This window comes from Phaseolus vulgaris, chromosome 4 (assembly GCF_051622355.1).
Source record: "Phaseolus vulgaris cultivar YP4 chromosome 4, ASM5162235v1, whole genome shotgun sequence".
NCBI lineage: Eukaryota > Viridiplantae > Streptophyta > Magnoliopsida > Fabales > Fabaceae > Phaseolus > Phaseolus vulgaris.
Window position 1 is genome coordinate 41,756,355 of NC_143501.1, and position 12,121 is coordinate 41,768,475.

Sequence of the window (12,121 nt, forward strand, 5' to 3'; positions counted from 1 at the left end):
AGCAGCGACCATCAGTCTCAAACGTTGGTTCATGTTTTTCAGTCATACATTGTACGTTCAAAAAGAGCATGATACCATCAACTTTAGGATTATTTTTTTAATAAATATATATTATAAGTATAAAACTTTTAACAGCTTTCGTGAAAAAAATTGTGTATGATACAATGATTTATAATTATGTGATACTATAAAATATTTTATATTGTTAATACAGTACTTAAAACAATGTTAATAAATAATTTAAAGAGCTTAGTTGAACAATAGTGCAGAGTAAAGAAACCTTTTAAGGTAAACTAATATAATAAAACATATCAATTAAAATATATTCATCACCTAATTTTTTATATTACCGCACATTTTCAATCCAGATAACATCAACACACATTTAGAATAAGTTATAGCAAATACAAATTATAATTGACTCATTATCCAAGACTATAGGAAATTTTGACTTCTTAATGATATTAGAGTAATTATTTTTTTATTATTGGTAAAAATAACTTTAATTTCCTATGTCAAGGTAGTTTCTTGCACTACTATAAAAATCATTATGTAAGATTTTTTTTTAAAATTTTCACCACTTGATAATTTATGTGATTTAAATTATTAATAAAATAAAATATTTTATTTTCTTAAGAAGTTCTTAAAATAATGCCACAACCAGTATCAAACTTTTCTCAACCAAACCATCTCATGACATACATATATTTTAATTATACACATAAATTCAACACTTCTCTCTCTCTCTCTCTCTCTCTCTCTTTATATATATATATAATCTATTAGATAATAACACTTTATATGTTTTACAACTAGAGCAAAATAAAGCCAAAATGACATGTTTTTTAAGTCGGTTAACAAAAAAATTAATGGAAACTTATACAGTGAAAAATCTATAAAATTGTGCAACTTTTCGATGTTGGTTGGAGAACGTGTAGAAAGTGCTTCTATGTCAATTAATATTTCAGTAGATTAGAATTAAAAGAGAAACTTGTCATGATTCAAATGGAATTCAAACTAAGTTATGATGATTAGTTACTAGGAATGAAAATAGAGCGGAGTAAGTTTGAGTTTGACTAATTTTTATTTTTAGAGTAAAAATGTATTCTTATCTTATACTCAACGGGTATGAATGGATGTGAGTTTGACTATCTTATTTTCATTTTTGGAGTAAAAATTTATCCTTATTTCCATCCTTATATCTAATGAATATGATTTTTTTTGTCTCATCTTCATTCCCATTAGGAAATGGGTATACCAACCCCTTTATTGTTCTAAATATTAATTAAATAACTTTTTTTTATAAAAAGTAAAAATCACAATAAAGAAAACATGATATTATGAAGTATTTAATGTTAAAATGATACATCTTTTCTTTTCTCCAAACTCAAATATCAAGAAAGAAATTATAATTGTATAAATATCAAATGAGAGTATTAAAAAGGTCAAATAATTTTAGAAAAAAGTAAAAATGATCAAATGTATGACCTAGAAATAAGTTAAAAATTTAAGAAGAAAAAAGAGATAATATGAGTTTTTTTAGATTACTTAATAAATTAGAGATGTTTTTGTAATTTAAAAATAGAACAAATATGAGGACAAGAATAGGTATTGAGATGAGTATGGGGATGGGACGGATATGTACACACTCATCCGTGTCTCCATACTTGATGTGAGTTGATTTTAAGAGTTTTCATTTAGGTGACACTTTAGTTTTAGGATTGAGATTTTTAGGCAATTATGAGTGAAAAACCTAAGGAAAATTCCCACTGGACATTAACTTAACCAAGTGGTTAAGTAGATGTGAAGGTTCATTTGACAAAGGCAAAAAGAAAAGATAATTATAAAGTGACAATGATGACAAGAATAGGTGCGAAATTTAAGCATGGAAAGCAAGAGTAAATGACAATATCCGAACAGACATAAAGAAACCAAACAAGAACATATTTATGAATAGAATGGAATGACAAATGAAAAGGAAAGATGAAGGAGTAAGGAAGCTTATGAGAATGGAGTTGAGAAAGTGATCACGCCACTTGGAGGATGAATTTACTCCAAGATAAGTGTTGGCAAGCCTCACTTGAGAGCTCTCAAAACTCACAAGATAAGACTAAAGACTAAGAGGAACAAGCCTCACTAATCATCACACAAATTGTGCAGAGTAATTTTTCTTCTATTCAATTCAACTTGTAAATAAAATGAGGGAGGCCTCCTATTTATAAGAGGAGAAGCCTTGGAGAACAAGTAGTGAGGGTAGGAAGGGAAAGGGAAATGTGGTGCGGCCTAGGTCATTGACTAAGGTCAATGCCGCACCATCATCCTAGAGTTCTAGAAGCTAGGTTAAGCTTCCTCCCTTACAAGGCTTCATGATCTAAAAACTAGGCACCCCCCCCCCCCCCCCCCCATTTGTACTAAACGACACCTACTCTACTGAAATTAGAAACAGGGAAACCAACTGATGCTCAACACCCAAAGTCTGTGCTTTGCTCCTAGTAATCCTCTGAGGTATGGTGGGTGCTGAGGTCATGGGTTGAGCCTGGTCAGTAGGCGCCCTCTCTCCTAGGTCCTCATCAATACCCAATTCGAGTATAATCTATACCTATACATATACATACTCAATATAACGATTGCTCGTCAAAATTGGGTCAGGTTCAGACAATACACGTGGAACGAGTTCATTTACCATCTCTACTATGTCACTCAAGCAACGAGTTAACAACTTGAACAAGACTTAAGGAGTAATATTTAAAGTTATGAAAGAAAATCACCACTCAAGCAACTAATGGTTCACTCAAGTGATAAGGTTCATCACTCAAATTGTATTTGGTTATTTGAGCAAAAGAGACATTAAGACAATTTTCTCTCTTGTGAGAGTTAGGTCATTCAAATGCTCAAATTGTCACTCAAGTGATAATGTGTGAATGCTCAAACGCCAATGAGACACTTAAATGAGAGAGAGGTTAAACCATTTATCTCTCATCTTGAATGAATGACACTTAAACACCACAATGGTCACTAAAATGGTGTTCCTTTGCATGTAAAAATATGTTTTGAGAGTGATTAAAAGATTTATTATTAAAAAGTATATTATGGAGTTGGTTTAGAATGATGGAATGAATTGGGATGTGAATATAAAATGAATTTGATTGAAAAGTAAATGTTACCTTTTATGCAATCCAAACTTGATAGTGATTGTAGTCTTCAACAACATTGGAACTTATATATTACCGGTAATAGTCCTAACTCCACTAATAATCTATAATTAAGATACCAAGTGTTGTAAAGTTGAAAAAGATTTTTGCATCAGGCTTCATAGAGTAGATGCAATGAACTACCTTAACTATATCAAGGTTCTTGCATTAAACTTTAAGGAGTAGGTGCAATGAAATTATACTCTGTGGACCAATATGTGAACTCTAAGAAATGAAATTTAAGTCTAACTCAACCTTACAAGCTGACTCATAAGGTAAGATTTGCACATCCACTTATATACTATGAAATATTCTTATCTCTAGCTGTTAATATATTTAATTTTCTATTTTAAATTATTGGGCTTTGTTTGTTTGACCCAACTTTCCTTTTCTGTTTCAGCTAGGTCTTAATCTTTTTCTTATATATACACCATGTATTTTACTCTCTAATATACAAGTGAATAAAAGTTTCTTTTATATTTATTTTTCTCTACAATTAGGGTTCATCAAAACCTCTCTTTCTTCATTACGATTACGTGCGATTACGTACGCTACATTAAAGCATCACATCAGACAAGGAATATTCATCTTCATTTACTGTAATATGGTATCAGAGCTCTTCGAATGAAGAGTTCTGCTGCGTTTCTCTCTGATTTTTATTTCCCTCTTTGCTGTTCTTGGTTATTTTTTATTTTTTTTTCTGTTCTCTTTCAAAATCTTGATTGGTTTTAAAAATCTTTTAGGCAATGTTTAATGAAAACCCTAGTCTTCATAGTCTTAATAGTAGTCACACTATTACATGCAATTTTTGTGGTAAATATGGTCATACTGAGGCTGTTTGTTTTCGCAAAGTGGGTTTTCCTTATGGTAATGTTAAAACCTCAAAGTTTTCTTTTACTAGAAAAATCTGCACTTTTTGTAATCGTCTTGGCCACACTGTTGACACCTGTTATAAAAAGCATGGGTTCCCTCTTGGCTACAAATTCACCAATTGGACATCCCAAGCCAATAATATGATTACTACTGACACTTTTTTCTGAGCTTTTTCCTAAAGAATAGGATGTAAAGGGGATTCAACTTACATCACAACAGTGCCAATTCCTTACCAACATTTTGCGTCAGCAAAACCTTGAGGATCCTGCCCCTCACACTCAAATTAATCAAGTCGGCACCATCTCTACGGATAAAATCCCCAATACTGAGCATTCTTCAACAGGTAAGTTTCTCTCTTCACTATCTTCTATAAAAGAATCTTGGATTATTGATTCTGGTGTCACTGATCATGTTTGTCACAATTTGAACGTTTTTACTACTTATACTAAAATTAAATCTGTCTTAATTAGTCTTCCAAATGGTCAAACTGTTTATGCCACATATTCTGGTTTAGTACGTTTTTCTGATCAGTTTTATTTGTCTGATGTGTTATACGTGCCTCATTTTCAATTAAACTTAATATCTGTTTCTAAACTCACACACCAACTTAAATGCACTTTAACTTTCACTTCAACCCACTGCATTATATAAGACAATCTCACTCAAGAGAGGATTGGTACAGTTAAAGCCACCGCTGGCTTGTACCTTGTCACTACCTTGCCTGCTTCTAGTCATTCTAAACCGCATTGTTTTGCTCCTTTTATTAATTGTAATATCACAGACAAAACACTATGGCATTATAGACTAGGACACCCTTCACATGAAAGATTACATGTCTTAAGCAAACAATACTCTTTTATTACTGTTGATACTCATCATGTATGTGACACTTGTAGTCGTGCAAAACAGAGAAAACTTCCTTTCACTTTAAGTAATACTGTTACCTCTGCTATTTTTGATCTTGTACACTTTGATATTTGAGGACCATGTTCCATAATTTCTATGCAAGGTTTTCGTTATTTCTTGACTATTGTTGATGATTACTCGCGTTATACTTGGGTTATTCTGCTGCATAACAAATCTGAAGTGCGTCAACACATCATTAACTTCACTGTTTTCGTTCAAAATCATTTCAAAACTAATATCAAAACGATTCGTACTGACAATGGTGTTGAGTTTGCTATGTCAAATTTTTATGCTTCAAAGGGAATTATACATAAAAAACCTTGTGTTGAAACACCACAACAAAATGGCATTGTAGAACGTAAACATCAACACATACTAAATGTAACCCGGGCTTTACTTTTTCAATCAAATCTTCCTCCTATTTTTTGGGAATTTGCTGTAAATCATGCTGTTTTCTTAATAAATGCTATTCCTACTCCATTACTTGATAACATCACTCCTCATGAAAAGTTGTTTGGAAAACCATATGACATTTCCTTTCTAAAAGTGTTTGGTTGTCTCTGTTATGCTAGTACCATTATTGCACATAGGAAAAAATTAGATGATAGATCTATCAAAGGTATTTTTCTTGGCTTCTCGCAAAATACAAAAGGTTATATTATCTTAAATTTAAAGTTTCATAGCATAGAGATATCAAGACATGTAATCTTTCATGAAAACTACTTTCCATATCAATTGGACAGTGGCTTGCCTAAGGACCCTAACACTTTATCTCTCCCTATTTCTAATGCATATAATTCTGCTTTTGATTTTTTTTCTGATACTGCACCTCCTGTCGAGCCATGTGCCTCTACTCCTGCACCCAATACTGTTCCTCCACTAACCTCATTATCCTATGATCTTCCAACAAATAGTGCCTCTGCTCCTGCATCCAACATTGTACCTCCATCAGAATTATCACCGCCTGCATCTCCAGGAAGCATCTCACCCCAATTTTCAAGAAGATCAGCTCGTCCTCACCGACAACCTGTCGAGACATGTAATCTTTCATGAAAACCACTTTCCATATCAATTGGACAGTGGCTTGCCTAAGGACCCTAACACTTTATCTCTCCCTATTTCTAATGCATATAATTCTGCTTTTGATTTTTTTTCTGATACTGCACCTCCTGTCGAGCCATGTGCCTCTACTCCTGCACCCAATACTGTTCCTCCACTAACCTCATTATCCTATGATCTTCCAACAAATAGTGCCTCTGCTCCTGTATCCAACATTGTACCTCCATCAGAATTATCACCGCCTGCATCTCCAGGAAGCATCTCACCCCAATTTCCAAGAAGATCAGCTCGTCCTCACCGACAACCTGTCGAGACATGTAATCTTTCATGAAAACCACTTTCCATATCAATTGGACAGTGGCTTGCCTAAGGACCCTAACACTTTATCTCTCCCTATTTCTAATGCATATAATTCTGCTTTTGATTTTTTTTCTGATACTGCACCTCCTGTCGAGCCATGTGCCTCTACTCCTGCACCCAATATTGTTCCTCCACTAACCTCATTATCCTATGATCTTCCAACAAATAGTGCCTCTGCTCCTGCATCCAACATTGTACCTCCATCAGAATTATCACCGCCTGCATCTCCAGGAAGCATCTCACCCCAATTTTCAAGAAGATCAGCTCGTCCTCACCGACAACCTGTCGAGACATGTAATCTTTCATGAAAACCACTTTCCATATCAATTGGACAGTGGCTTGCCTAAGGACCCTAACACTTTATCTCTCCCTATTTCTAATGCATATAATTCTGCTTTTGATTTTTTTTCTGATACTGCACCTCCTGTCGAGCCATGTGCCTCTACTCCTGCACCCAATACTGTTCCTCCACTAACCTCATTATCCTATGATCTTCCAACAAATAGTGCCTCTGCTCCTGTATCCAACATTGTACCTCCATCAGAATTATCACCGCCTGCATCTCCAGGAAGCATCTCACCCCAATTTCCAAGAAGATCAGCTCGTCCTCACCGACAACCTGTCGAGACATGTAATCTTTCATGAAAACCACTTTCCATATCAATTGGACAGTGGCTTGCCTAAGGACCCTAACACTTTATCTCTCCCTATTTCTAATGCATATAATTCTGCTTTTGATTTTTTTTCTGATACTGCACCTCCTGTCGAGCCATGTGCCTCTACTCCTGCACCCAATACTGTTCCTCCACTAACCTCATTATCCTATGATCTTCCAACAAATAGTGCCTCTGCTCCTGTATCCAACATTGTACCTCCATCAGAATTATCACCGCCTGCATCTCCAGGAAGCATCTCACCCCAATTTCCAAGAAGATCAGCTCGTCCTCACCGACAACCTGTCGAGACATGTAATCTTTCATGAAAACCACTTTCCATATCAATTGGACAGTGGCTTGCCTAAGGACCCTAACACTTTATCTCTCCCTATTTCTAATGCATATAATTCTGCTTTTGATTTTTTTTCTGATACTGCACCTCCTGTCGAGCCATGTGCCTCTACTCCTGCACCCAATATTGTTCCTCCACTAACCTCATTATCCTATGATCTTCCAACAAATAGTGCCTCTGCTCCTGCATCCAACATTGTACCTCCATCAGAATTATCACCGCCTGCATCTCCAGGAAGCATCTCACCCCAATTTTCAAGAAGATCAGCTCGTCCTCACCGACAACCTGTCGAGACATGTAATCTTTCATGAAAACCACTTTCCATATCAATTGGACAGTGGCTTGCCTAAGGACCCTAACACTTTATCTCTCCCTATTTCTAATGCATATAATTCTGCTTTTGATTTTTTTTCTGATACTGCACCTCCTGTCGAGCCATGTGCCTCTACTCCTGCACCCAATACTGTTCCTCCACTAACCTCATTATCCTATGATCTTCCAACAAATAGTGCCTCTGCTCCTGTATCCAACATTGTACCTCCATCAGAATTATCACCGCCTGCATCTCCAGGAAGCATCTCACCCCAATTTCCAAGAAGATCAGCTCGTCCTCACCGACAACCTGTCGAGACATGTAATCTTTCATGAAAACCACTTTCCATATCAATTGGACAGTGGCTTGCCTAAGGACCCTAACACTTTATCTCTCCCTATTTCTAATGCATATAATTCTGCTTTTGATTTTTTTTCTGATACTGCACCTCCTGTCGAGCCATGTGCCTCTACTCCTGCACCCAATACTGTTCCTCCACTAACCTCATTATCCTATGATCTTCCAACAAATAGTGCCTCTGCTCCTGCATCCAACATTGTACCTCCATCAGAATTATCACCGCCTGCATCTCCAGGAAGCATCTCACCCCAATTTCCAAGAAGATCAGCTCGTCCTCACCGACAACCTGTCTATCTTGCAGATTTCCACACTGCAACCAACACTGTAAGTAGTAGATATCCTATTCATAATTACTTGTCTTACAATTCCTTATCTTCCAATTTTAGAAATGTTATTTCCTCTATCAATTCTCATCCTGAACCTCGGACATATAACGAAGCCTCCAAACATGCTTCTTGGCAATCTGCCATGCAAGATGAGCTTCAAGCTCTTGCTGCTAACAATACTTGGCAACTTACCCCTCTCCCTCCAGGAAAGAAAACTATTGGTTGTAAATGGGTATATAAAATCAAATACCATTCTGATGGCACTGTTGAGCGCCACAAAGCTAGAGTTGTTGCCAAAGGGTTTACCCAACTTGAAGGACTTGATTTCTTAGACACTTTTGCACCTGTTGCTTAACTTACTACCCTCCGCCTTCTGCTTACTATTGCCACTACCAAAACTTGGATTTTAAAACAACTTGATGTCAATAATGCATTTCTTCATGGTGATCTCCATGAAGAGATATACATGACCCCCCCCCCCCCCCCCCCACCTGGCCTCTCTCTTCCTTCTCCCCAGCATGTTTGCAAGCTTCAACGATCTTTGTATCGCCTTCGTCAAGCTGGTCACCAATGGTACGCCAAACTTTCTACTTTTCTTTTATCAAATAATTACTCTATTTCTGTTGCTGATCACTCTCTTTTTCTTAAATATAATAATGATAAACTCACTGTTATTCTTGTTTATGTTGATGACACGGAGAAAATCAATACAATTACTGCATCCCTTCACCATCACTTCAAGATAAAAAATTTAGGTAATCTCACTTACTTTTTGGGACTGGAAATTGCTCGCAATAGTACTGGTCTTCATTTAAGTCAACGCAAGTATACTCTTGATCTCCTTCAAGAAACTGGCATGCTTGACTCTGCACCTGTGGTCACTCCTATGACTCACACCTCCCGTCTCTCTCCCGACCAAGGCTCACCTCTCGATGCACCTCTCGATGCTGATGCCACTTCTCAATACAGAAGACTCCTTGGACGTCTAATTTACTTAACCAACACGCGACCAGACATCGCCTTCGCTGTCCACAATTTAAGCCAATTCATATCTGCACCCACAACTCATCATCAGCAAGCTGTCTCACGTCTTTTGCGTTACCTCAAGGGCACCCCTGGTGAAGGACTATATTTTTCTCACACTAGTTCACTTCACCTTTGTGGTTTTAGTGACTCTGACTGGGCAACATGTCCTACCACACGCAAATCCGTTACTGGATATTCCATCTACTTATGAGACTCCCTAATATCATGGAAATCAAAGAAGCAGTCAACTATCTCCCGCAGCTCCTCTGAAGCCGAGTATAGAGCCCTTGCCACCACCACATGTGAGTTACAATGGTTGTCTTACCTCCTTCAGGCTTTACATCTTCCTCTCTCCCAGCCTGCAACCCTGTACTGTGACAACAAATCTGCCCTTCAAATAGCTTCCAATCAAGTTTTTCATGAACGAACCAAGCATATCGAAATTGATTGCCACCTAGTTCGTGAAAAACTTAACTCTGGTCTCCTCAAACTACTACCCATTACTTCTGCAATGCAAGTTGCTGACATATTCACCAAGCCCCTTGCTTCCGCACAATTCTCTACTCTCAAATCCAAGCTGGGCCTGACAAATATCTACTCCCCAGCTTGAGGGGGTGTTAATATATTTAATTTTCTATTTTAAATTATTGGGCTTTGTTTGTTTGACCCAACTTTCCTTTTCTGTTTCAGCTAGGTCTTAATCTTTTTCTTATATATACACCATGTATTTTACTCTCTAATATACAAGTGAATAAAAGTTTCTTTTATATTTATTTTTCTCTACAATTAGGGTTCATCAAAACCTCTCTTTCTTCATTACGATTACGTGCGATTACGTACGCTACATTAAAGCATCACATCAGACAAGGAATATTCATCTTCATTTACTAGAATACTAGCCGATGAGAGATCTTCGACACACAATCCGCACATCGAGATTTGTCAACTTGTACATGAGACTATATATTTATAGATGGTCCAATAACGGGTGACATGATAAGTCCAATAAACTCTCATTAGGATAGACTTTAAATGAGTCTGATACCATATTAAAATAAATAAAAAAGAGATAAAACTCCTTGTGCATTGAACACATGGTAGTTAGAAATGTTCGAATCGTAAGATTCAAATCACGATTTGAATCAAAACCTGACTTTGTCGATTCAGTTCGAAAGATGAATCTTTTTTGGGTGTGAATCGTGACATGAATCGAGTGAAGCGTGTGATTCTCGATTCTATTTCATTATTTCCAATTCAATCAAATTCTGGAAAAATCTCAAAACTTAATAAAAAAAATGAAAAGTCATAAAGAGAGACAATCAATTTACCAATAAATCAAATCAAGAACGACGATGGATAAGAGAAGAAGAAGAAATGTGAGGAACACCAAAAAAAAATATAAATTTATTGGCACCGGAGCAAATGAGAAGAAGAACCGTGAAAAAAAAGAGAGTGAGAAACACGGAAAAAAGTTCAGTCACGAAAGAAAAGGGAGGTTCATTAGATAAGATAAAAAAGAAGAAGAAGGGTCACGAGAAGAAGATCTCAGAAGAAGAAAAATTTATTTAGTAAAATAATTGTTGAACCATGTTTTTAATATTTTAACCACACCTAATATGAACCATTTTTTAAAAGACTAAACACCTTTTAGAAAAGCTGAAACATCTTTAAAAAAAGTGAACCATCTTTCAGTAAGACTAACCCACCTTTTAAAAAACCTGAACCATTTTTTTATTTTATTTTTTTATATATTTTTTAAAAACTATATTTTAAAATAAAATTGTTTATGTTATTTTTACTTTTTTTATAAATAATTATTCAAGTTTTTGTTTCTTTTATTTTTTATATAAAATTATTTTAGTACTTTTTTAATTTTATTATATAAGATTTATTTATATAATTTATTTTTATTTAAAAATATGTTATATTTTATTTATTATGTATCTTCTTATTCATAATAAGATTTAATTCATAATTAAAAAATAAAAAAACAATTTATATTTGAATTTTGATTCTACAATGATTGAATATATTAGGTTATGTTTATATATATATATATATATATATATATATATATATATATATAATATAGTGTGAGAGGAAAACTAACAGAACAATACTAAAAATTTATACAATGTCATACTTACATGACTAAAAACATATCTAAAAAAAACTAAAATGACAAAAATATAAAGAAACCAAAATCGTAAATTAATTACTAAAAAAATCAAAATTATAAGTGCATCTAATATATTTAATATATGAGTTAAATTAAATTGGAGATGTTTTTAATAATAAATTACATTAGTATATACTATTATATACTATATAAACTTACATTATTGTCTAAATAATTAATGCTTCGTTAACATTAAAACTAAACTCACCTAACCACGGTTATGTGCAGGACAATGATGGTTTTCTGATAATGAAAATGCCTACCAATTAATCAACGACAAAATAGATATTTAATTAATTAAATATTCTAAACTGTAAGTCAAATTTAACAATATAAACATTAATGGGTGTGTAAATATCTACAGACAAAGTATTATCAATTTGACAGTGAGACTTTGTCTATGTTCAAGCCAACATCATATTTTCGAATCTTTTTTTTTTCTTTTAAGATCAGGCATAATTTTATTGTAAGGTGACAGTGACAAGCACTAATAGTCAAATTGTAATGATAATGAACACTA